The sequence below is a fragment of the Rattus rattus genome, chromosome 1 (assembly GCF_011064425.1).
Source record: "Rattus rattus isolate New Zealand chromosome 1, Rrattus_CSIRO_v1, whole genome shotgun sequence".
Classification (NCBI taxonomy): domain Eukaryota; kingdom Metazoa; phylum Chordata; class Mammalia; order Rodentia; family Muridae; genus Rattus; species Rattus rattus.
Window position 1 is genome coordinate 88,802,462 of NC_046154.1, and position 23,975 is coordinate 88,826,436.

Consider the following 23,975-nt stretch of genomic DNA (forward strand, 5'->3'; position numbering starts at 1 on the left):
GATCATGCTTATTGGATGTATCTTTATCTGATTTACTGCTTCATCTAATTTGTAGTGGAATAGTCCTTCCCACGAAGAGATTTTCTGGAGTGTCATTCCATAATCAGGAACAAGACAGAAAACAGCTGGCTTTGGGGCTATTTTAAAAGTCATTGCATTGATTATGAGAAAGTAAGTTAAAGGCTTTGGCATAGCAGTTTTCTAAGCTATCAATCAGATACAGTAACTTTATAAACTTACTTCACAGTGTCATTAAGGTTTAATGAGCTGATGTTTAGAGGACACTTGACATGCATAGAACCTAAAACACAGTAAATACTTTCATTTTATTTTTTGTGAAGACTTTCTTGGCTTTGCCAAATCTTTATGGAACTGCCCTTTCTCTCTCCTGTTTGTATTTATTTACTTAATGCAAAATCATTTAATTGATAAATATTTGTTTTAAATCTAATACATAGTATATACTTCTTGAAAATGCTATAATTATTGTAATAATTAACCAGCAATTAATATTTATAACTTAAATATTATTATGTAGTCTCCAGGATAGATAAATAGGCAATAGATATGTAGTAGATATGTAGACAGACAGATAGATGATTGGTAGAGAGATATAGTGGGAAAAATGACAAAGAGCATTGCCCTCTATGATTTTGTTTTTGGTATGAAGAGACAGAGAAAAAATAAGGAAAATAAATCAGATGTATACAGTAAATGATGTCAATGAGTGTTATTGAGAAGAATAAAGAGCACAAAAGGAGAGAAAATGAAAATGAATGCTAGAGTTATAGTTCAAAGTATAATGACGTTCTTAAGTAGAAAGTTCCACCAGGCCTTGTTCAGTGACCTAGAGAATGGGAAAATCAGCTATTAGATTCATAGAGGTTAGATTTTCAGGCAAATTAGTGTGACGACTGGAGCAGAGGAACAGAGGTGGCACAGGTGATTATCAAAGAGATCAGGGAGGGGACTCTTGGCCAGATTGATTAGGACCTTATCAGTTGTTTTAAAGATTTTCAATTTTCTCTGAATGAGACCTTAGGAGAATTCTGAACTGAGCAGCAGCGTGATCTGATCTGTTTATTAGAAATATCAAGCCAGTGAGTTGCAGCCATGTTGCATTTGGGCAAACCTAAAGGCAAGGAGACCAAGAAGGCTGAAGAAAGTGTAGTACTGATGACAAGCTGATGACAGTGAGGGGACAAGTGACGCTGATTGCAGAATATATTCTGGAATTAACCCAGACCTGTCTGCCATGACTGGGTTATGAGACAGAGGGGAATTTTATATCAAGAAATATGAAAATAGGTATAGCTGAGATCAGAAGATCCACAAAGGGGGTTAAATGCTTAAGAAAAGATGAAAAGCTTAATTTGAAAATGGCAAAGCAAGAGCCATGCAAGAAGAGAGGAACCTGGACTGTTGAAAAATATACTGGGCTGAGGAGGAAGGGCTATACAGGTATCCTTTGAAGCAAAGAGAGAAAATGGGATCACTGAGGGAGTGAGTTGAGGTAGAGAAGATGCCCAAGGTTGAGGTTTGGAATAGCCCAGCAACACAACTTCAGGACCAGAAGCACTACGGTTCACACTCACCACTAGCTGGTAAGGTGTCTTGATGTCAAATGAAGAGAAGTTTTGAAGAACAACCCAACAATTCACGGATGAAGTATGGTGATTTCGAAGAATTTCTGAGGTTCAGGCATGTGACTGACAATGATCACCTTGTTAACCATCGTTTTTGTGGAAAAGTGGAGGTAAAAGCTAGATAGAAGGGAAATTAGAATGAAATGGACCTGAGGCTTTTCAGCAACAGCTTGACAGAAATTATGAAAGCATCTTTCTTTCCATTTCTCCTACCCACACTCTATCTCTCATTTATGCCTTTCGTCTTACATTCTTTAAAGTGGTATCAATTTCTAGATCATTTGGGATTTTGTGATGTCATATGCTTAAGCTAAAGAACTCTATGATGAAATCTTTAGAAAGATAGTGCCTCCTTGATTCTTCCATCAGGACATTGGGACCCCCAGTAGCTGGGACAGACTAATTCCTATTAAATGTTTACATTTTCTTTAATGAAGTCTTGTACTTCTCCAATTCACTCGGGGTTTTGGTTATTTCCTTGGAGAATAGATAAGTGTCGCTATTAAGGTGATGGCAGGATGTTGAAGGCCACCACCAGCTTTTCAGGAAAGGAGGCTTTGACTCAGAACTCTGTAGTGCTTCTGACTGTAACTGCAAAGATTTCTGCTTGGAAGTGGGAATGGGAGGTCTGGGAGTAAGTGCACTCGGTCCAGGGCAGCCTCCTGCGGAAATGACTTGGAGAGCACAGTGCCAAAGTGCTTTGGTAAATGAGGCTGGCTCATCCTATTCCCTCTCTCCTGCCCTGGATATGCAACATTTATAAAAATAAACATTTGCAGGATGCACTTGGTAGCAAGCCAAGGTGGAGGGCCCAACAAGAAAAACAGATAAACCAGAAGACTTAGAACACCCAAGAAGAGGGCTAGGTTTCATAAGAGGAGCTGAGGGTCAGCAGATAATAGGAAGGCTGGCAGTAGAATGGAGACTAGTGGAGCTTCACAGTTCTACCATTGGCTTCTTTCTCATTCAGTGCGCAGTGTCTCTGCATTCTTCCCATAAAATGCATGATGTTGGAGAACAAAACTTCTGAGGAGAGGTTTGACCATATTTGGATTATTTTTCTAGGAATGAATATATATTGAATATTAAACTCTACCTGGAATTCTGCCCCTACATTATTAATCTTCTAATATTAATCTGCCCCATATCATGCATTAGGTGCTCTGTAACAAGAAGTATTTCATCTGGGCTGAAGAAATAGTCCAATGGTTAAGAGCACTTGTTGTTCATGGAAGACTCCCAGCACTATTGGGCTCATAATCATTTGAAGCTTCAGTTCCAGAGTGTCTGACTTCTGACCTCTTTGAGCACCAGACACAGGGTACATAGATACACATGAGACAAAACACCCATGCAAAGAAAATAATTCTTGAGCTTTTTTCTTTAGCATTTTTCAATTCTATTCTTATTTATATCATCATCAACAACAAGATTATTAGGATTTAGTACTTATTTATACTGTAATGAGAGGGAAAGTAAAGGTGTAAATTTGGGTGGGTGTTAAAAGTATAAGGATCTGGGAGAAGCTGGGATATGGAAACCATAATCATAATATATTGTATGAAAAACTATTTTCAGTAAACAAATGAAATGTAAAAATTCTTTCTGCATTTAGTTTGATCAACTTGTTTCCCATCTTTCATCTAAACAGAACAAGACTCTTGTACCTGCATACTCCCTGGATTTTTATATTTCCCTACTCTCTATTCTTTCATTTAATCTTACTGAATACACAATTTCACTTTGTTTATTTAGACACCTGAGTGATGCCTGGAACATTGGGAGTGCTGTAACCTGAATACCAATGTACCTCATTTCTGTGAGTTCATATGTTGCAACATTGAATGCCCAGGATGAGACTATAAACGATTCTTAGGATTGACTTTAGGAATTGATTAAGTCAGGGTGGCTCCTTGCTCACAAATGGTATTAGTTCTCTTATTATAAATGCCAAAGAATTTTTGCATTTTCCACCAAGTGATGACACAGATGTCATCTATAAGGAATAGTCCCTCAAAAAAATAGGGAATTGTTAGGTAACATGACCATATACTTCCAATCACCAAAAATGAATAATAAATCATTGATTATTAATTAATACTATAAGTCATGTTTTAGAAAAATATAAACAGATGTAAACATGAGATTAATTCATATATATGTATACTGACAAGAAATTATAAAATGTTATATAGTTTGACCATTAGCCAATAGTTTAAAGGTAAATGTTAGGGATCCATAAGGACCCTTCCTTAACTGACTGTTGGGATGGTCAGTCTCATGAGCCCAAATGTGGGCAACTACTCTTTTTTTTATCCCCATGGCTACAAACAATTTATTAAACAGAGAATTACAATGCAGTTGTGAATTTTTTTAATTTTACTTAATCTTTTCTTTACAATCCAGATATTATCCCCCACCCCGTCCACCCTCTTACTGTTCTACATCCCATACCTCTTTACCCCCACCCCATCTCCATGAAGATGTCACCACCCCTATCCCCAACCCCACCCCACCAAACCTTCCTACTCCCTAGGGCCTCTAGTCTCTTGAGGGTTAGGTGCATCTTCTCTGACTGAACCCAGATCCAGTAATCTTCTGCTGTATATGGGTTGGGTTGCCTAATATTAGCTGGTATATGCTACCTGGTTGATCTTCAGTGTCTGAGAGATCTTGGGAGTCCAGCTTAATTGAGACTGCTGGTTCTCCTACATGGTTGCCCTCATGAACATCTTCTTCCAGCTTTTCCCTAATTCAACCACAGGAGTCACCAGCTTCTGTCCATGGGTTGGATGTAAATGTCTACATCTTTCAGCTTCATGGTGGGTCTTTCAGAGGACAGTCATGATAGTTCCCTTTTTGTGAATGCCCCATAGCCTCAGTAGTAGTGTTAGGCCTTGGGCCCTCTCCATAAGCTAGATCCCACCTTGGATCTGTGGCTGGATCTCCTATTCCTCAAGCTATTCTCCATTTTTGTCCCTGTAGTTCTTTCAGACAGGAACAATTATGGGTCAGGGTTTTTGATTGTAGGATGGCAACCCCATCTCTCACTTGATGTCCTTCTTCGGGAGGTAGGCTCTACAAGTTCTCTCTCCCCACTGTAGGGCATTTCATCTAAGGTCCTTGCCTTTGAATCCCAAGAGTCTCCCAAGTCTCAGGTACATTCTGGAGGGCCCACCTCCCACCTACTTCCTGAGGTTGCCTGTTTCCATTCATTCTGCTAGCCCTCAGGGCTTCAATCCTTTTCCTCCATTCAATACCTAATCATAGTCCCCTCTTCCCCTCCCTATCCCCTTTCTCACCCAAGACCCTCCCTCCCTCCCTCCCTCCTTCCCTCCCCTGTTGTGTGATTGCTTTCTTCTCCTTTCAAGTGGGATTATGGCGTCTTCGCTTGGGCCCATCATGGATTGAATCCTGGGTATTCTGGACTTTTCTGGGCTAATAGACAGTTATTAGTGAGTACCTACCATGCATGTCCGTTTGAGTCTGAGTTACCTCACCCAGGATGATATTTTCTAGTTCCATCCACTGCCTGCAAATCTCAGGATGTCTTCATTCTTAACAGCTGAGAGTATAAATGTGTAAATGAACCACATTTTCTGTATCCATTCTTCTGTTGTGGGACATCTGGGTTGTTTGCAGCTTCTGACTATCATAAACAAGGCTGCTATGAACATAGTGCAACATGTGCCCCTGAAGCATTGTGGGACATCTTTTTAGTATATGCCCAAGAGTGGTATAGCTGGATGTTCAGGTAGATCCATTCATTTCCAAGTTTTCTAAGGAATCTCAGATTTCCAGAGTGGTTGAACCAGTTTGCAATCCTACCAGCAATGGAGGAGTTTCCTCTTTCTCCACATCCTGGCCAATGTGTGCTGTCAACTGAGGTTTTGATCTTAGCCATTCTGGTTGGTGTTAGGTGGGGATAACAGGGTCATTTTGATTTACATTTCCCTGATCACTAAGGACTTTGAACATTTCTTTAAGTGCTTCTCAGCCATTTGAGATTCCTCTTTTGTGAATTCTGTTTAGTTCTATACCCTATTTTTTGATTGTGTAGTTTGTTTTTTAGGGAGATTAGCTTCATGAATTCTATATATATTTAGATAATAGTCCTCTATCAAATGTGGGTTTAGTGAAGATTTTTTTCTCCAAGTCAGTAGGTTGCTCATTTGTCCTATTGACTATGTCCTTTTCCTTACAGAAGCTTTCTACTCTTGATATAACTTAATGTTTGCAGTATCTTTATTAATTCTGAGGGGTGGAATTTTGCATTCCTTCATCATGCCTTTTGGTTTTATACACTTCTTCTCCTCTTATGCAATATTTCTAGAGCTTTATAAGGCATGATGTTAGTGACTTGTTTAAAGCTAGACTGTGTGGCTGCACACTGGAGGCTTTCCATGGAGATCTCTGGTCTGACTAGGTGCCTCTGTTCAGGCAAAGGGGAGAGAACTCAGGCAGGGAGGAGGAACTGTTTTTGCCACCTCCTGCTGCTGTTGTTCAGCCTCCATTTCCTCCGCTGCAGCTTCAGTTTGGGCTGGGCTGAGGTAAGCCAGTCAGAGACGGACTAGCCAGTGGGAGGTAGGTGCAGAGGAGTTCCTGGAGGTGATTTTGGGAGAGTACTCTTCCCCAAACAGCAGTGTTACAGCTCTTATGACAGAAGCTCTCAGACAATGGAATGATTCCTTGCATACTTTTATTCTTTCAGGATAGAATTCTTAAATACAGTTTCAAGATGGGTGAGAGGCTGGCCATTGGTTTGGCCTGAGAGCTTGGGAATAACTTATCTACATATTTTGGGGCAGGGTCCTGCTTCTATGGGTTGATCTGTCTTGAACTGACATGACCTATGGTCATGTCCTTACCTGTGGAGGAGGGGTTTGGGGCATTGCCCTACATGACTGATCTGTCTCAAACCTCTCTCCAGGGGACTGTGGGGGGCTGTAGCTAAGTGAGAGGGGCCTGATCTCCTGGGAGACTAGGAATGCTCCTGCTGTCCCTTAGGCTATTGGGGGATGTGACCTATCTCAACCAGGAATTAGAGAACCTTTCACAGTCCACGGGCCCACACTGGATATTCTATGTCTTGGGCAGCCACAAATCTCTACATACAGTATTGTTCATTCTAAGGAGAGAGTTCTCTGATTAAGGCATGGAGCTGTAGTTGTCTATGGGTATAAACATAGGCATGGTGTAGGTAGTTGGCTGATGTGTATGTGTACTTAACCATCAGACGTATACTTCTGCATGGGCCTACTTCCTGCCAAGACCTGAGCGTTAGCTAAGCTCAGTACCAGGCACTGGTCACCCTTGACCCTATGGGCTTTGAACACTTACAGAGTACAATTAAAGACCCCCTTTCAATATTCATTTGCTATTGCACCGGTAGGAATTTCTTGTTTTCCAAATAATTTCATTAAACTTCATCTACTTCTACAAATCTTTCTCATCCTTTCCTACCATCTTCCCAATTTCCCCAAAATCCTCTTTTCCTAACCTTTCCACTTTAGTATTCCCCATTTTATTTTCTCTTTACTTACAATTTACTATCCTGAAGCTACCTAAGGTAATCTCTTTCTTCTTTCTATCTTCACTTCCTGGTGTGTACAGCTGCTTCATGTTAGACACAGTGCCCTAAAGAATCAAGTTAACATCTTTATATCCTCATGTGAGAGAACATGTTTTCAATTCTACCCATTTATCTGCAAATTCTATTTTTCTTTACAGCTCAGTAATACTATATTGGGCATATGTTCCACACCTGTGTTACCTTACCCATCAGTTTTTGGGTATCTCGGGAGCTTTTATTTTCTAGATATTGTAAATATGACAGCAATGAGCATGGATGCACAGATATCCATGTCTCATTACACAGAGTCATTTGGGTATATTTTCAGGAGTGGAATATCTAAGTCATAGATGGGGCATACAAAATTGCTTAGTGTATGATAACAGGATTAAGACATAATTAAACATCTTGTATTTCAGAGTATCCTTTAAATAATTAATCTCTACCTCTTTAAAATATGTGATTGTATTACATGAATATGTAGCGTAAAATAAGCTACAAAACACAGAAAAATTAGAAAGAGTTGTAGAAAGATAATCTTGACCATCAATTTTATCATTATCAGTAATTCAATAATACTTGTTCCTGTCTACATTTACCCAGTGGAAAGTATGTACTGGTACCTACCATGTGCTAACAACATGTGAAGTACTATATAAACATGGTTTCTACAAAGGCAAATGTCAAGATAAAAGTACCAAAGAAGGCTGTAAAAGGAGATGGCTTAGTGCCATCAAAGAAAATCTCTAAGAGACAGAATCATAAGGCCTGAAGGAGGGAGCTAAAGGGGAATGCAACCCCATAGGAAGATCAATATCAACTAACTGGACCACCCAGAGCTTGCAGAAATTAAACCACCAACCAAAAAGTAAACATGGAGGGATCCATGGAACCAGTTACAATATGTAGCAGAGAATAACTTTATCTGACATTAATGGGAGGGGGGATCCTGGTACTGTTGAGGCTTGATGCCCCAGCATAGGTGGAATGCTAAAGCTGTGAGACAGAAGTGGGTAATTGGATGGAGGAGCACCCTCACAGAGGCAAAAGGGTAGGGGAAGAGAAGGAATGGAATGGGGGGGGTTGTGGAGAGGTAACTGGGAAGCTGGATAGCATTTGAAATGTAAACAAATAAAATGATTAATAATAAAAAAGATAAATGGGAAAGATATATATATATATATATATATATATATATGCTTATGAAAACTACCCTAACTTTAGACAAAGAGTGAGAAAGCAGAGAAATGGGTAGAGATAAGTGTACTCACAAACATCGTGTACTGCAAAACATACATGGGGAAGTTAGAAGACATTGGGGAAAATTATAGAGATGGTAAAAGGCCAAAAAGTAGATTGTGGGTAAGCAGATGGTGAAGAGGAGGCAGCATAGGGTTAAGTGAGCTAGGAACTATGTCAAATAATGTAATATAGGTCACATGTTATTTGAACTTTCTCATGTACCTTATTCAATTCTGATTCATATATTTACTCCCACCCTTTGTAAACCCATAGAGGCACTTATACTCTTGATAGATAATTCATTAGAAAGTTCATTAACATATACCCAGTTAAACTAAGTTGGTGGAACATCTTTGGTGGATAGAACTATGAAAATTCAAGCTCTTCATACTCAATTGAAAAGTCTAGCACTAGAAATGGAATCTAGACAACATATTTTATAGCAGTTATAATGTCTGGAGTCAGTTTTTTTCAGAAGTTTCCTCTGGTTTCAATGTGGTTTTCTACAGAAGAGAGTGTGGACGGATTCACACTGTCTAACCAAAGGGCTGTTATTGAAATCTATTAGGTATGTGGCATTTCCTGAAAATGCACTGTGTAGTTCTCAGACACCACAGAGACCAGGCTCATGCAATTCATTCTAAACAAATATGATTCTTCATTTACTCATTTTCTTGTTGGAATATGTCTACACTATGACATATATTAGAAATGCAATTGTCCTAGAAATTGAAAGGACTGCTCTTATAGGCCAGTCTGAGTAGTGCTTATGAAATCCTCCCAATTATAACATGGATGACTTGAGTTAGCCAACCCAGAAGGAACTCTTTCCATCAAGCCTTTAATCAGAGATTTGTGAACTAACAGGAATTAGAGTTATCCTAATAGTGATAAACATCCCATCCAACTTGATGGCTGGAAGACACATTCACATTAACCAAGACTTAAATATTGAAAGATGTATGGAGGCTCAGGGTCAACCCTCTCTAGTCAGACTACTGTTACTTCCACATAGGTACTTACATTGTATTTTCTTACTATTGGGATAACACATGTCCTTTAGTGGCTATTTACTTTATAATAGTCAATGAATGAAGGAACAAGTCATTTTGTAAATAGTTCATGTATAATAGTCAGTGAATGAAAGACTGGACTAAATGATGAAATGAACAGGTAAATAAATGTGAGGAAATTAATGAGTCTTGCTTAACTTTAATTAAGCTTTTAGAAGAACTGTGTTAAGGACTTAATTAGTTTTAAGTACCATGGTTCTCCAGTATTGCCACATTTCATAAAACTTATAGTTGGCCTTATTTATCAAATAGAGGATATTGCATGAGTAGATTCTTGCTGAATGTAGCATCTGTCAATCTGATGCTTTAAAAAGATGTAAAAAAGGAAAAAAAACTATCATAGTTGTATCAACAATGTGATTTCAAAGTTTAATACTATTGTTCATGAATGGATGATGAAAATGTAATGTATTTCAAGTGAAATTATATTAAGCTTTAAATAAAAATGCAATATGAAGATAGGTTGACAGAAGTAGAAAAAATTATACTGAGCAAAATAACCCAGACATAGAAAGTCAAATACCCCATACACTCTCTCATAGGTAAACCATAGCCTTGAATACTTAGATCTGTGTATTTAACTTGGATCGCCTATAAAAGTTTCATAAAAGAAATTTAAAAGTGGCCATCAGAGTGTTACCTTATTGAAAGAGGTTTAGAAGAGAATAGAAGGCAGGACATACTAGAAGGGCAATATTAGAGGAGGCGACGTTTAACAGATGGAGGGATTAGTAAGAAAAGGAGCAGGGTAAGAGAGTTAATCCAAATGAAGGGTATATGAAAAGCCACAAGGAAACCTACCATGTTGTATGTCATTTAAAAATGTAAGCTAAAAAAGTTAAAATAAAAAAATGATGATACCCTACTTGACTGGATAATGCTGCTCCTTGAATCCCATGGTTATTAAACAACAAAACTAGTTCCACATATAGATTACTCACTTATGAATGGTTGTTTATAAATGATCCAGTGGTGCCTGCAAAGATATAGCCTCTTGACATTTCTCTGTTCTCCGCCAGAACTACATGATAAAGACATATTGCTAAAGACAGCACATACTGTGATTGCAAGCTATAAGGAAATTATGCTGAAATTGGCCTGGAAGCTTCCTCCCTGGTGGATAATATTTATGGTGCCAGAAAGCACTATGAGATGTAGGGGAGAAAATACATCCATAGTTTTACCCCACTGTTTATCTCAGAACACTAACACATCAGAAAACATATGCTCACCACTACAATGGTGGGATAATTGTTTGGCGGGCAACCAACTCCCCTCTTATTTGTTTGGAGAGTTGATTTATAGAAGATATTTCATATCTGGTACTGTAAACCTATTCAAAAATCTGCAACCAAGGTATTTGTAGACTCTGGGTGGGAAGTTACTATTGTAGTTTAGCTTAATTGATATGGTGTCAAGTAATCTTCTAAGCATATATATTTATATATATATGATATATTAAACTATGTAAATATATACATTTATGATATCGATAATATAAATATAGACACATATATAAATACAATAAAAATCATATATATGCCTATAAACAGATATAAACAGATATAATCAGAGAAGTTTCTCTTTACAGTGAATGACAGAGAATGCAATGAATATTCAAGGTGCTGAGTGTCAGAGACAGTTAAGTGCCCAGCCTCTGGTGCTTATGAATTATTATGGAACAGTAAACAAAAAGAGTATAAGAGTAGATAGGGGGAAGCTCTGGATGAAGTTATCTCCTACAAATCAGTCATGGCAACCATGAACCCACAGCAGCTATAGTTTCCTGCACAAGATAAGACTTACCAGTAGTCAGACATGGCTGGAAGAGAGACTGATTGGATCATCTCCATTCTCACTGAATACTTATCTATAGTTGCACTGAGGTATGCATCCATGAGTGGGACCACCAGGATCAACTTGATAGTTCCATATTCCTGGCCACACAGATGGTCTTGAGTAACTCAGTAGATTGTAAACAAAACATAAAGGCATGCACATTAGAAAGGGGGTCTGTGGTTATTGAAAGGCATGAAAGTGTGATACAAAGAGGTAGAGAGTCAAGGCTAGAGAAGCCATGGATTTTGTAGGAAAACCTATAACTACAACTTTATTGTACCAGCACAATTCCTAAATACACTCTACATGTTTATCCTTATACCCACAGATAAGTGCAGTCCTTACCCCTCATTAAGGAAACTTCTCTTTGCAGCAGATGGAGCTCATTATAGAACACCACAACCAATGGAAATTCAGATTTGAGGAGCCCAGTCCCAATGAATACATTCACAAAACAATGTCTGTACTGAAGGCTTAAGGAACATGAGAGAGAGAGAGAGAGAGAGAGAGAGAGAGAGAGAGAGAGAGAGAGAGAGAGAGGAAGAAGAAGAGGAAGAGGAAGAGGAGAGGAGAGGAGAGGACAGGACAGGACAGGACAGGAGAGGACAGGAGAGGACAGGAGAGGACAGGACAGGAGAGGAGAGGAGAGGAGAGGAAAGGACAGGAGAGGGAATAATCAGGGAGTTTGCTGTGAGACTGTATCTTCAAGTAATGTCAGAATCTATACACCAAGTCTAACCAAGGTTATTACCTACACATAAGCTGAACAACAACAAGAATATAGACATGACAAGAATGGGTGGGAGAAAACCCATGAGGTCTCAATCCTACACAAACAATTACAGGCAACTGAGGAATGATGAGAGTAGGAGAAATCTTACTCAGGGAAAAGAGTACACCAATTTGTTACCCAACAGAAAATGGTCAGCCCTGAAAACTTACAAACAAGTAACATTAATCAGACTAAGTAAATCTTAATCTAATAATGTGTGTGAGTGTGTCTATTTATACACTCAAGCAATCATAATTAAGTAAAAAAGGCCATAAATTTGAAAGACCAGGAGGAATATATGAGAAAGTTTAGAAGGGAAAGGAAAACTTATGCAATAATATCAAAATTTAAAGGACTAATAAAAATTAATAAAAAAAATAAAAGGCTTGAATTTGGGAGGGAAGAACAGTAGTGGAAATTATAGGTAGAGTTGGAGGAGTGAAATGGGGTAGATATTGTAGTTATTTTTGATGTTTTATGAAACTATCAGCATCACAGAATAATTTATAGATCAATAAAGAGTAAGGATTAAGACAAAGCATGTAGTATATAAATATACAAATCATGAAAAATACTAACAAAACAGTATTTTGAGGAATTGCTCATAACACAGTTTGATCTCTATAATATTTCTTAGTCTTTCTAGCAATAGTTTCAATTATTTAACCAAATAATTGCATTTTTTTAACCAAGACACTTAAAACTCATAAACTTTTTTCATGTATAACAAAATATTCCATATCTTGCTCATGGAGACAGAGACTTGAAAATAGACTCTCGTTTTATTATCTGTATGGCCTGAAGCCAGACATTTAAGTATTATCTGCTTGCTATGTCTTGGTTTGATTATGAAACTTAGAAGACCCTATAAGAATATGTTTGTATGGATTTTTTTCCTTTTGGAGATCTAAGAAAAGACATTAATGAAGTACTGCTGCTTGGTGGTGGTGTCAGTGATGTCTATTTCCTGTTGTCCTGTTCTCTGGCATCTTAATTAGTCAACTTTATTTAATTCATTAAAAACATTAAAATACTACTCTCTTCCATGTCTGCAGAATCTGCTTTCCTTCTTTCATGGGGATCTGAGGGCCAGAATTTCACCACATCTATTTTCAAGATCCATGCCAGAGAGATCTCTGATTCCCATGGGAATCGCACTGTTGAGATGGATCTCTACACCTCAAGAGGTCTCTTCCAAGCTGTGGTGCCCAGCGATGCATCCACTGGTATCTACATGTCCCTATAACTCTGTGACAATGATAAGATGTGCTTCACGGTGTCTCAAAGGCTATTGAACACATCAAGAACACTATTGCACCTGTTCTGGTTAGCGAGAAACGGAATGTTATGGTGCAAGATTGACAAACTGATGGTCGCAATGGACAGCACTGAGAATAAATCTAAATTTGGTATAAATACCATTCTGGGAGTATCCCTGGCTGTCTGTAAAACTGGTGCCATGGGAAAGGGGAGTGCCTCTTTACTATCACATTGCTGACTTGGCCGGCAACCCTGAAGTCATCCTGACTGTCCCAGCTTTTGATGTGATCAACTGTGACTCTCATCCCTGCAATAAGCTGGCCATGGAAGATGTCATGATCCTGCCTGTGTGGGATACTATTTCCCAGAAGCCATGTGCATTGGAGTAGAGGTTTACCACAACCTGAAGAATGTCATCAACAAGAAGTACCAGAAGGATGCCATCAATGAGGGTGATGAGGATAGATTTGTTCCTAACATCCTGGAGAACAAAGAGGTCCTGGAACTGATGAAGACTGCAATTGCAAAGGCTGTCTACACTGACCAGGTTTTCATCAGCATGGATGTGGCTGCCTCTGAATTCTAAAGGTCTGGCAAGTATGACCTGGACTTTAAGTCTTAGAATGATTCCAGCAGGTACATCAATCACACCAGACCAGCTGGTGGCCCTTTACAAGTCCAGAGATGGAAATCCAGGAAGTGTCCATTGAGAACCTCTTTGACCAGGAGGACTGGGAAACCTGGCAGAAGTACATAGCTAGTGCAGGCATCCAGGTGGTGGGAGATGACCTCACAGTAACCAATCCTAAGTGAATGGCCAAGGCTGTGGATAAGAACTCCTGCAACTGCCTCATAGAACCAGATTGGTTCTATGGCCGAGTCTATATAGGCAAGTAAGCTGCTTCAGGCTAGGGCATCTCGTTGTCCCATCGATCTGGGAAGACTGAGGACACTTTTATCTCTGATCTAGTACTGGGGATCTGCAGGTCAAGTATGGTGCCTCTTAAGGATCTGAGTGCCTAGCCAAGTACAATCAGATCTTTAGAATCAAGAAAAGAACAGGGCAGCAAAGCCACGTTTGCGGCAGGTCCTTTAGGCCAAGTAAAGCATGAACTTGAGATTCCTATCCCTGATGCTTGTCATCAAACCGGTTCAAGGCCAGCTCAGTGCTTGCCCTCCCCATGTTATTGCTTCATTAGATTTCCAGAACTATGCCTGACCATCTGGAGCCCTGCTGGAGACCCCAGGTTTGTAATCATCTAATTGGTCTGAAATACTGTTTCTGTCACCTGACTTCCCAGCTGGTGTCTGGACCCCTCAGAAATCCAGTGTAAGATCTCTAGGGTGTCCACAGGCAAGAACTCCCAGTGATTTTCTTGCAAAATAAAAGCTGCAGGACTCTCCCCTCCCTCCCTACAAAGAACCCATCAGAATACATGTTTCCTCTTCTTATAGGGCCTCACTACAGCTCTGAAATCATCTTCCTGCTTTTCACTAAGAGAGTTAGATAACGTTAATAATTAAAGCTTTAGCCTCAAGAGTCAGAGAGGTTCTAGGCTCTTTCCATTAACTGAGTGAAACTGGGTAAAAATTCCTGCACGCTCTGAACCCAAATCTTGAAAAGTAGGAGTAATAATAGTATTTGTGATTATTCTATTAAATAAAATGTTACACATAACAGTTTGTACAGTGAGGAGCACATAGTAAATGCTTAATGGTGATTACTATTATTATTGTTGTTGTTGTTGTTGTTCTTGTTGTTACTATCGCCGTTGTTCTCATTATTATATTAGGATGTAATCATAAATGTTATAAAATGTATTTTTAAAATTAAGCATTGAATTCAATCTAAATATTCACCTTTGTATTACTAAGGTTGAAACAATTAATGTGACTACAGTATCATTAATATCTGGCTTACAAATCATGCTTTTAAAAGGAAGTCATTCTGATGCATAATTCTGCTTTGAATATTAGACACAGGGGAAGGGGATAGAATAGGAAGAGAGAGACTGAAACATTAGGGTTTTTTTTTTTTTACTGAGAATCCATTGTAATTAAGGTGCAATCCTAAGAATAGAGTTGAAGTTATTTGGACTCTAATCAATATGTACTTAAAAGAGAAAGAGAGGTCTTTTGAGTAGAAGAGTTGAGGATTCTCTGCCAGAAATTCTTCTATCATAATCAAATATTCTCTTTAATCTAAGAAATCATACACATAGAAACTTGTAGAGGCTGGCAGGTCTAGGCTGTTTTTTACCAGCCCCACTAGTTTGTATACCCTCTGACTTAGTTAAGGTTTTACTGCTGTGAACAGACACTATGACCAAGGCAACTCTTATAAGAACATTTAGTTGAGGTTTCCTTACAGGTTCGGAATTTCAGTCCATTATCATCAAGGTGGGAACATGGAAGCATCCAGACAGGTATGGAGCAGGAGGAGCTGAGAGTTCTACATCTTCATCTGAAGGCTGCTAGAAGAATACTTACTCATTTCCATGCAGCTAGGACTAAGCTATTAAAGTATACACCCACAGTAACACATGTACTCCAACAGGGCCACAAGTCTTAATAGTGTCACTTCCTGACCCATACATACACAAACCATCACACCCTCCTCATAACCTCATGTCTTTCCTCATCACACACACACACACACACACACACACACACACACACACACACACACACGTATACACACAGAGCCAGGTTTGTACAAGTACTTTGTAGCAATACAGAATCTAGAAATGTCTAATCTTACAGAAATATGGTAGCATCTCAACATTGGTTAATATATCCTCTTAATCTTCATGATGTGTAGAGTAGATAAAGCAGACTTTGGGTACTCGTATATTTCAGACAATGTGAAAGACCTAGAAAGTTCCAACCTAGAATTCCACATTAGGAAATAGAATAGTAGAGTGTATACAGCTATCTGGTATTGAAAAATTTGCACAGGAGAGTGTGAATAAGTCTTTTCTGCAATAGACAAAACCACATAAATGTTTTGGTCTACAACCCAAGATGTAGTTGTAAAACTGACTATACATGATATTGTATACATCAGAAAAGGGAAGATCCAGGAAAGAAAAGATCGACTTTTTCCTACACTCTCCTCACACTCCAGTAAAGGGCAGAAAAAAGGGTAGTGTGAATTTCAATTTACCTTAAGGCTACCCCATTCATCCATCTCTACAGCACCAGCCTGAACTTTAATCTTTCCTGAATGAAGGGAATTTAGCAGAAGTAGACACAAGGAAGGATTATCTCCGAAGCCTTTCTAATATGAAGGGGTTTTATAGATCAGCTCCAGGTATTCCATGAAAGTTCAGTCAGTATGGCAACTGATGTGTTAACAGCTGTACATTACCATGTCTTTCAAACCAATAGGTAAACTAAATTCGAATGTTGGAATACCATATGGAGCTTGGCAAGTATGTTCAATTCGTTTTCCATATTACATTTGGGCTACCAAGGCTAAGAGTAGAAAAGTTAAGTAATGCTCTAGAGACAAAAGAAAGCAAAGGCTATATAGCAGATGAGAGCTCAGGACTGAAGACATCAAACTAGATGTCATCAAACAAAACTGAAACATTTTGTTTTCACATTTCACATTAAAAAATGAGAGTTCTTTAACACACAGATGGGAATACTGAAATCCACAGAGGAAAATGGAGGCTAAATCACAAGTGACTTTTCAGTTTTTATTTCCAACATCTTTTCTGGTAGCAATTCTCATGCTGTTGCAAAAATCCTCTTGGGTAGAAAGGACAGAGTTCTTTTCTCCTCCAGCTTTTCTTTCTACAGACCAGGACTCAGCCTGCAACAGCCTGAGCTGATTGCCCATGGCAGGCTCTAGGTGACACCCCAGATTGGCTCTGTATACTTTACAAGAGGCAGTTGCCCTGAAATATCTGACCAAAGCAAAGTAGAAAAATAAGATCTTTTATTTAATCTCTTTTGGGCATTTTGCGTGTTGTCCTGTTTGTCCAGTTCAATTTTGGCCTCAATTTCTTGGCTGTTACCTTTATTGGTTGTGAGTCCAGAAGATGCTAGACCTCAGAAAGCTGAGTAGGTGAGTAGCTGATGCTCCTGTCACCTCAGCATTACTCTTGACAGTAGAGAGAGAGAGAGAGAGAGAGAGAGAGAGAGAGAGAGAGAGAGAGAGAGAGAGACAGAGACAGAGACAGAGACAGAGACAGAGAGAGAGAGACAGAGACAGACAGGCAGAGAGATGCTGACCAGGTCTTGGCCAGACAATGAAAGAATAGAAACAAAGAGCAGCATCTAGAAACATGGGATCAGGATTGGCATACTTACACGGGAAAGGCACTGGGGTATGTCAAATTATTTCTGCAACCCTGACTCTGTCTTTAAAAGGGAAAACCTATCATATGTTTCATAGTTGCATTTCAAAAAAGGGGGGGCTTGGCTTTTAATCTCAAACACATAATTCAATGCAAGGCATGCACTTGGATTTGTATCTTATTTTCATATAATTGTTTATTCACTGACATATATATATATATATCATCATATATATATATACATGTACTCAACTCAACTATATAATAAATAAATACATAAAATATATTTTTCTACACACACACATGTATAAAGCCAATTCAACTTATGCCTCAGTTACTTTGCATTATATATATCTTCCAGCCAAACGATTTGACTGAGTGGCTTATCACTGCATTAGAAATATGTAGGGCAGATAAAGGAAGCCTTATCCTTACAAACTCAATTAAAGGAAACAAAGATGGAATAGTGATAATGATGATTGAGAGGCATCCAACATCATGGCTCCCCAAGTATTTTCATACTCTATGACCTACTTAGATCTGTTCAGGTGACCCTGTGAGCCAAGAGAGCTGTCTGTAACCTGAGCATGATTATGCTGATACAGACAGATGAATGATGGTCCACTTAGATCCAGTTGCCTGATAGCTGAGAGAATCAAACCTGGCATCCCAGAACGTTTAAATCAAAACTCAGTTCATTAATTGAGCAGTATAGGCATTGTGGGAAATAGTTGGGGAGGCTCTGTGAAGAAAATACACACAGATACATCATAGAAAATAAGTGAGAGTTTAACTTGGTAGAACACAATGAGAGTGATATTGTGTGTCTCCCCTTCTTCCAGAGTGCAGTGACACAAACTGAATGTACCTTGTATCTGTACAGTGTGCTAAGTTCATCCTAAGACCCAGATACCTGCTTCCATCCAAAGTGAGAAGTCACCCGGTTCAAATTGCTTTGTAGTTTTGAAACTTAGGTCTTGTCTTCTCCCAAGTTAAGGTTCTGATATTATTGTTTTGTTTTCGCCATTGTTTTGTTTCATCTTTATTTGTTTGTCTTTCCATCCATCTTTTCTGAAACAAGAAGATCTATATGGACTCTGTAATTGGTAGAATTCACGGTGTTTTCTGTTCCACAAAGGATTTAGGCAGAACAACCCTTGGTTACTATATACAGGAAAATGTTTATCAATGAAAAACCGGAAATGAGAAGAATGCCATTAGTGATATTGTTCTATTCTATGTTTTCGACAGGTTATTTTTAGATGCTGTAGTATTATGTGGACTTTCTAGAAAACCCCAAATGACCAAGTAATCAGTTAAGCTTGTTTTAGAAGGGATGGCCTGCTTGTTAGCATACTCCCTTGCAAGAGATTTCCCTTGAAACACTGACTTCTTTTATTTCAAGAGTAGTATATACTCACAAAATTTCCTCAAATCTCTACTCATACTTTTCAAAATCATTTTTCTATTGAAACTGTTAGTCATCAGTCTTTGGACACTTTGAATAACAAATATTACCAATAATAGTGAATTTGAAACACGTTTCTCTAACCCAAATCTATTTCCTGTACTTTGTAAGTGCTTAGTTAATGAAGTACCACACCTTCATGGGAATCCATCCAATCCATATTCTAAACTTTAGATGAGTGAACCAACATCTCCCCTGCTTAAGGCACATTGAAGGAGCAAGTAAACGTACCTTCTCACTAGAAAATTTCCCTTACCTATAAGATGACTGCTTCAACACATTTATTGCTAGAGTCAACTTTGATCAATTTTTCTTTTCCTCCTTCGACCATCTCAAATCCATTAGCAAATGCAGAATCAATTTATTCTTCCTCCTTTCCTTGCTTTACCTTGCATCCAAGTGTTATTGTCTTTCACTGAACAATTGCAGTAGCTTCATAATAATGTTTTTTCTGACACACTGTCCCACTATTTTCAACTCAGCAAACTAAGCTATTCTTTTATAACACAAATCCAATGCCATTTTTCCCTTACTATAAAAATGTCTCAAACTTTGCATCTTAGTAGATAAATCAGTCCTTAAAATGACCTATAAGTTCCTACACTCTGACTTCCCAAAGTGCCAGTATAGTTTTCTCATGCGATGCCAACCATATTGGATTCTGTGCTTATTTATCAATACCCTCTGCTTGGCCTTATTTCAGGGTGTCTGTAGCTTCCATTGCTTTCCCTAAATAAAACCTATTCCACACATGCCCAATCCAGCATACATTTTGCCACCTCACAACACTGTTCACTACCTTGACAAGACATATCTTGCACCTCTGCTTGATATTTCCAATTAAACTTTCTGCATTCCTCTCTCTCTCTCTCTCTCTCTCTCTCTCTCTCTCCTCTCCCTGTCTCCCTCTGTGTGTGTGTGTGTGTGTGTGTGTGTGTGTGTGTGTGTAAAGCACATCTTACATTAATTATATGATATATTCCTCTTGTTTGTTTGGTTTATAATCTAAAGATAACCACAGTAAGCTCCTAGAGTATCTCTAATCTTTAACCCTCAATTCCCAGCCCACACAAGTTAGTATGCACAAGGTTTTTGATGGATTTGTTAAATGACCAGACACTTTGTCTCTTCTCCCTGTGCTTCAACCTTTTATAGCTGTGGGACTGATATGACTAGGGCAATAAGAAATGAAGAGATAACAGACATGTTCAGATGAGATTGGGTGGATTGGGTGTTCTTGTAGACATGTATCAGCATCTAAAAGTCATTGAATTATTATATACAAATAATTGAGGTGAGTTTATTATATACGGCTGAATGCTGAGTCTACATACAGAGGAGTTTCAGGCTGCATTCCTCTGAGGGAAGGAAACTGTTTTTGATACTGTCTGCATAAAGAGTCAGTATCCATACTGGGTTCAGTGGAAGGGTTTGCCATTTCTCTGAGTCTGACTTAAGAATGTCTTTGCTATTCCCATGGATCCGAGGCATTGGAATCCTTGACATGGTCATCCTGATATCAATGATATACATTCACATAAGACTTCACATACTCTTCATATCCTGACTGCTCTGTTCCTCTTGAAATCAGGTTTTCTGACTGCAGATGCAATAAGAATGTGGTATCATGTGCCTTTTTCTGGCCATTTAGAGCTTTAGCACAAACTATGCTTCCCCATGCTAGCAGATTTCTTTGGAGTAGTCAGAGGACTCATATGGACACAGCTCAAGCTGGCTCTATTCTCTTATCACCTTTCCTCAAGATTTTACAGGGCAGAAAAGGCATGTCCAGGGATCTGTAACAATGACTACAATAAATGATTGAGTGGTATTCAGGTATAAAACAGGAAAGAACTAGTAGTTGAAAAGAGCTTAACCTTGTCTTGTCACTCAAGCCAACTCTCAGTAGAACACTTCTGTCAACAGAAGTGTGGAAGGAAGGGATATGTTCCATGTATTTAAAGGGGGAGGAATTTAACTAATGGAGAAGAGGAGCCAGGAGAAAAGGATTTGGGAAGCAGTAACTGAGAATCAGACTTCACTCAAGTTTGTGAAGGCAGAATTATGGGGATGCTTGCATTAACAATAGCCTCACAGGATCATATGCAGAGTAACAGTTTCTGGGAACACAGAAATGCAAAGTTCAACTTCTGTTGGCTACACATACAACAGAAGCAACTTTTGGACAACATAAAGGACTAATGGAACATTTAAGGAAAAAAATATACACCACAGCAATTTGTTTGGGAAATGAAAGTATTGTGTGCTGTAAATACAGGTATTAGTGAAGATAGTGAAACAATTCTTACAATGCTAATAATAGTCCCTGTGGCTGCTGTGTTAAGGAAGACATTTTTTGTATAAATGCCCTTCAATAATCCTTTACCAAAAGATAAAAGAAATTTATATGTAACGATTCTTTTGTATTATAACAGTATATATGTATAATTTTCCTTATAATTTATTGTCAATTTCCCCCATACTTTTACCCTTTGACAGGTGGAAAAGTTAAAGCAATTTCAACAGGACAAAGTGTTTGCACTGCCCAATCTGTTTTTACGTTCTGTTAGTGATGAATGCACTAGCAGAGGCATGGAGCAGGACTTTTATACTCCTATGACAGATAAAAGGGCCTGGGATGAAAATTATGGCTCTTGGTCTTGGTTCTGCTAATACTTTAGCTGTAGACGCACAGAAACTCTTCCTACTGTTGAGTTCCCTCTCTCTGTAATGAGTTAGTACTTAGACACAACCTAGAATATCCAATGTGATAATCCCCAATGCTGCCAAGTACCTGACAGGTTATCGTTCTCAGTTTGCATTTAAGGGATTTCTAGTCTTGTGGTTATTCTTCTGGTCAATTCTTCAGCCTTCTCATTAGCATACCAATGAAGAGAGGCTAACAAAACTCATCTGTATTTCTACCCACTGATGACAGACTACTGAAAGAATACAGTTCCATTTACAGTAACATTAAAAAAAATCAAAAACGAGCACTTGCCTAGCAAGTGCAAGGCCCTGGGTTCTTCCCCAGCTCCGAAAAAAAAAACAACAACAAAAAAATCAAAAACAAATAAAATGAATAAATTTAGGAAACCTATAACATCAATTTAAAATACTACAGAAGACAGAAATAAATAAAAAATACTTGATGTACATAGAACAGAAATATACATGATTTTAACTTTGAAAATATCTATATCACTCTCAAGCATTCTACAGTAAAGTCCTAGGGAAAAAAATTCTTAGAGTGTTTTTGTAGAAATAGGAAAAAACATGCTAAAATTCATATGGAATTATAGGGATAATGAAAACAACTTTGGGCAAGAAGAAAAAATAGATGGATTTATTAAATCTCCCAATTTGAAAATATATTAAAAAGGTATAGTTATCAGAACATGATGTTACCCAAAAGCAGACCCAGGTCAATAGAACATCATTAAGGGCCCTAAAACATACGTGGGCACATATCTGTTACAAAGGTATCAGGGGAATATGGGTGAAGAGACTCCCTTTAATAAATGGTTTGAAGAAACTGCATATCTACCTATACGTGAATAAAATCAGAAATTTCTCTTATACCATCAGCAGTGCTCAATATCTCTTTATAATAAAAGCTTTAAAAACCAAGGATTAGAAGGAACATAATTGAACCAATCAAAAATTAATTTTGATAAGCTTACTATTAATACCATACTAAATTGAAAAGCATTTCTGTTAAAATACGGAACAAGACAAAGGATGTATCTGTACAAATTTCATCTGTAAATGAAATTTGGAAAACTGTATGAAATCTTCAACCAAATAATAAGACAGGAGAAAAAATTAAAAGTAAAGCAAACAGGAAAATAATAAGTCAAATTATCTTAATTTTAGATACCCTTAAAGGACCATAAAAAGTCCACCAGAAAATGTTTAGATATATGAGTGATTTCATATAGGAAGTAGGATGCAGAAATCAACATTAAATGTTCAATGCCTATCCCATTTCTGAACAATAAACTTGCTAAGGGGAGAAATCAGAAAAAAATTTCCATTCATTTCATCTTCAAAATAAAGCTAAAACTAAAAATAATGGGGTGGAAGACCACTACAAAGAGTACTTTAAACCATTAAGATAGAAACTGAAGAAGACACTAGAAGATGGCAAGATCATCCATTGATAAATATTTGTGTAATTAATAATGTAGAAATCATCATAATCACAAAAACAAAATACATGCTTTTATTAAATTCAGTTCATTTCAGAATTCCAGAATATTTTGTTCCCAGAATTAGAAAACACAATACTAATTTTCTTATCGAAGCACAAAAATACCCTTGACCAGCCAAAGTATCTCTGAGTGCAGAGAACAGGGATGGTCATGTCACCATACTTGATTTTGTTATACTTGGAGCCACGGTAAGAGAGACACCATAGTATTGCACTACAAAGGCATGTAGCCTAAGGCAACGACATCAAACAAGCAGAAATAAGCACACAACTGCAGCCATCTAATCACCGACAGAGTTGTTGTCCCAAACATAAAACCGAGAAAGTGAGCCTCTCCAGATGCTACTAGAAAACACGGATAGTCAAATACAGGAAAATGAAACTAGTGTGTGTTTATCCCCATCCTGTATAAAAGCCAATCTAAAATGGGCCAAAGATGTTATTGTTAGACCAATAACTCTAAACCTGCTCAAGAAAAGAGAACAGGTAAAACACTCTAAGATACAGACATTGGTGAGAATTTTCTGGAAAAAAAAAAAAGAAAAACAGTGAAAGAAAGAAAAGATTCCCCACAATGTCTAAA

The 23,975-nt window shown here is 38.1% G+C and overlaps 1 pseudogene; it reads left to right on the plus strand.

Annotated features, from left to right (window-relative positions):
* The first annotated feature begins 10,342 nt into the window (after window positions 1-10,342).
* Window positions 10,343-14,516, plus strand: LOC116897318 (annotated as a pseudogene).
* Window positions 14,517-23,975: the final 9,459 nt, after the last annotated feature.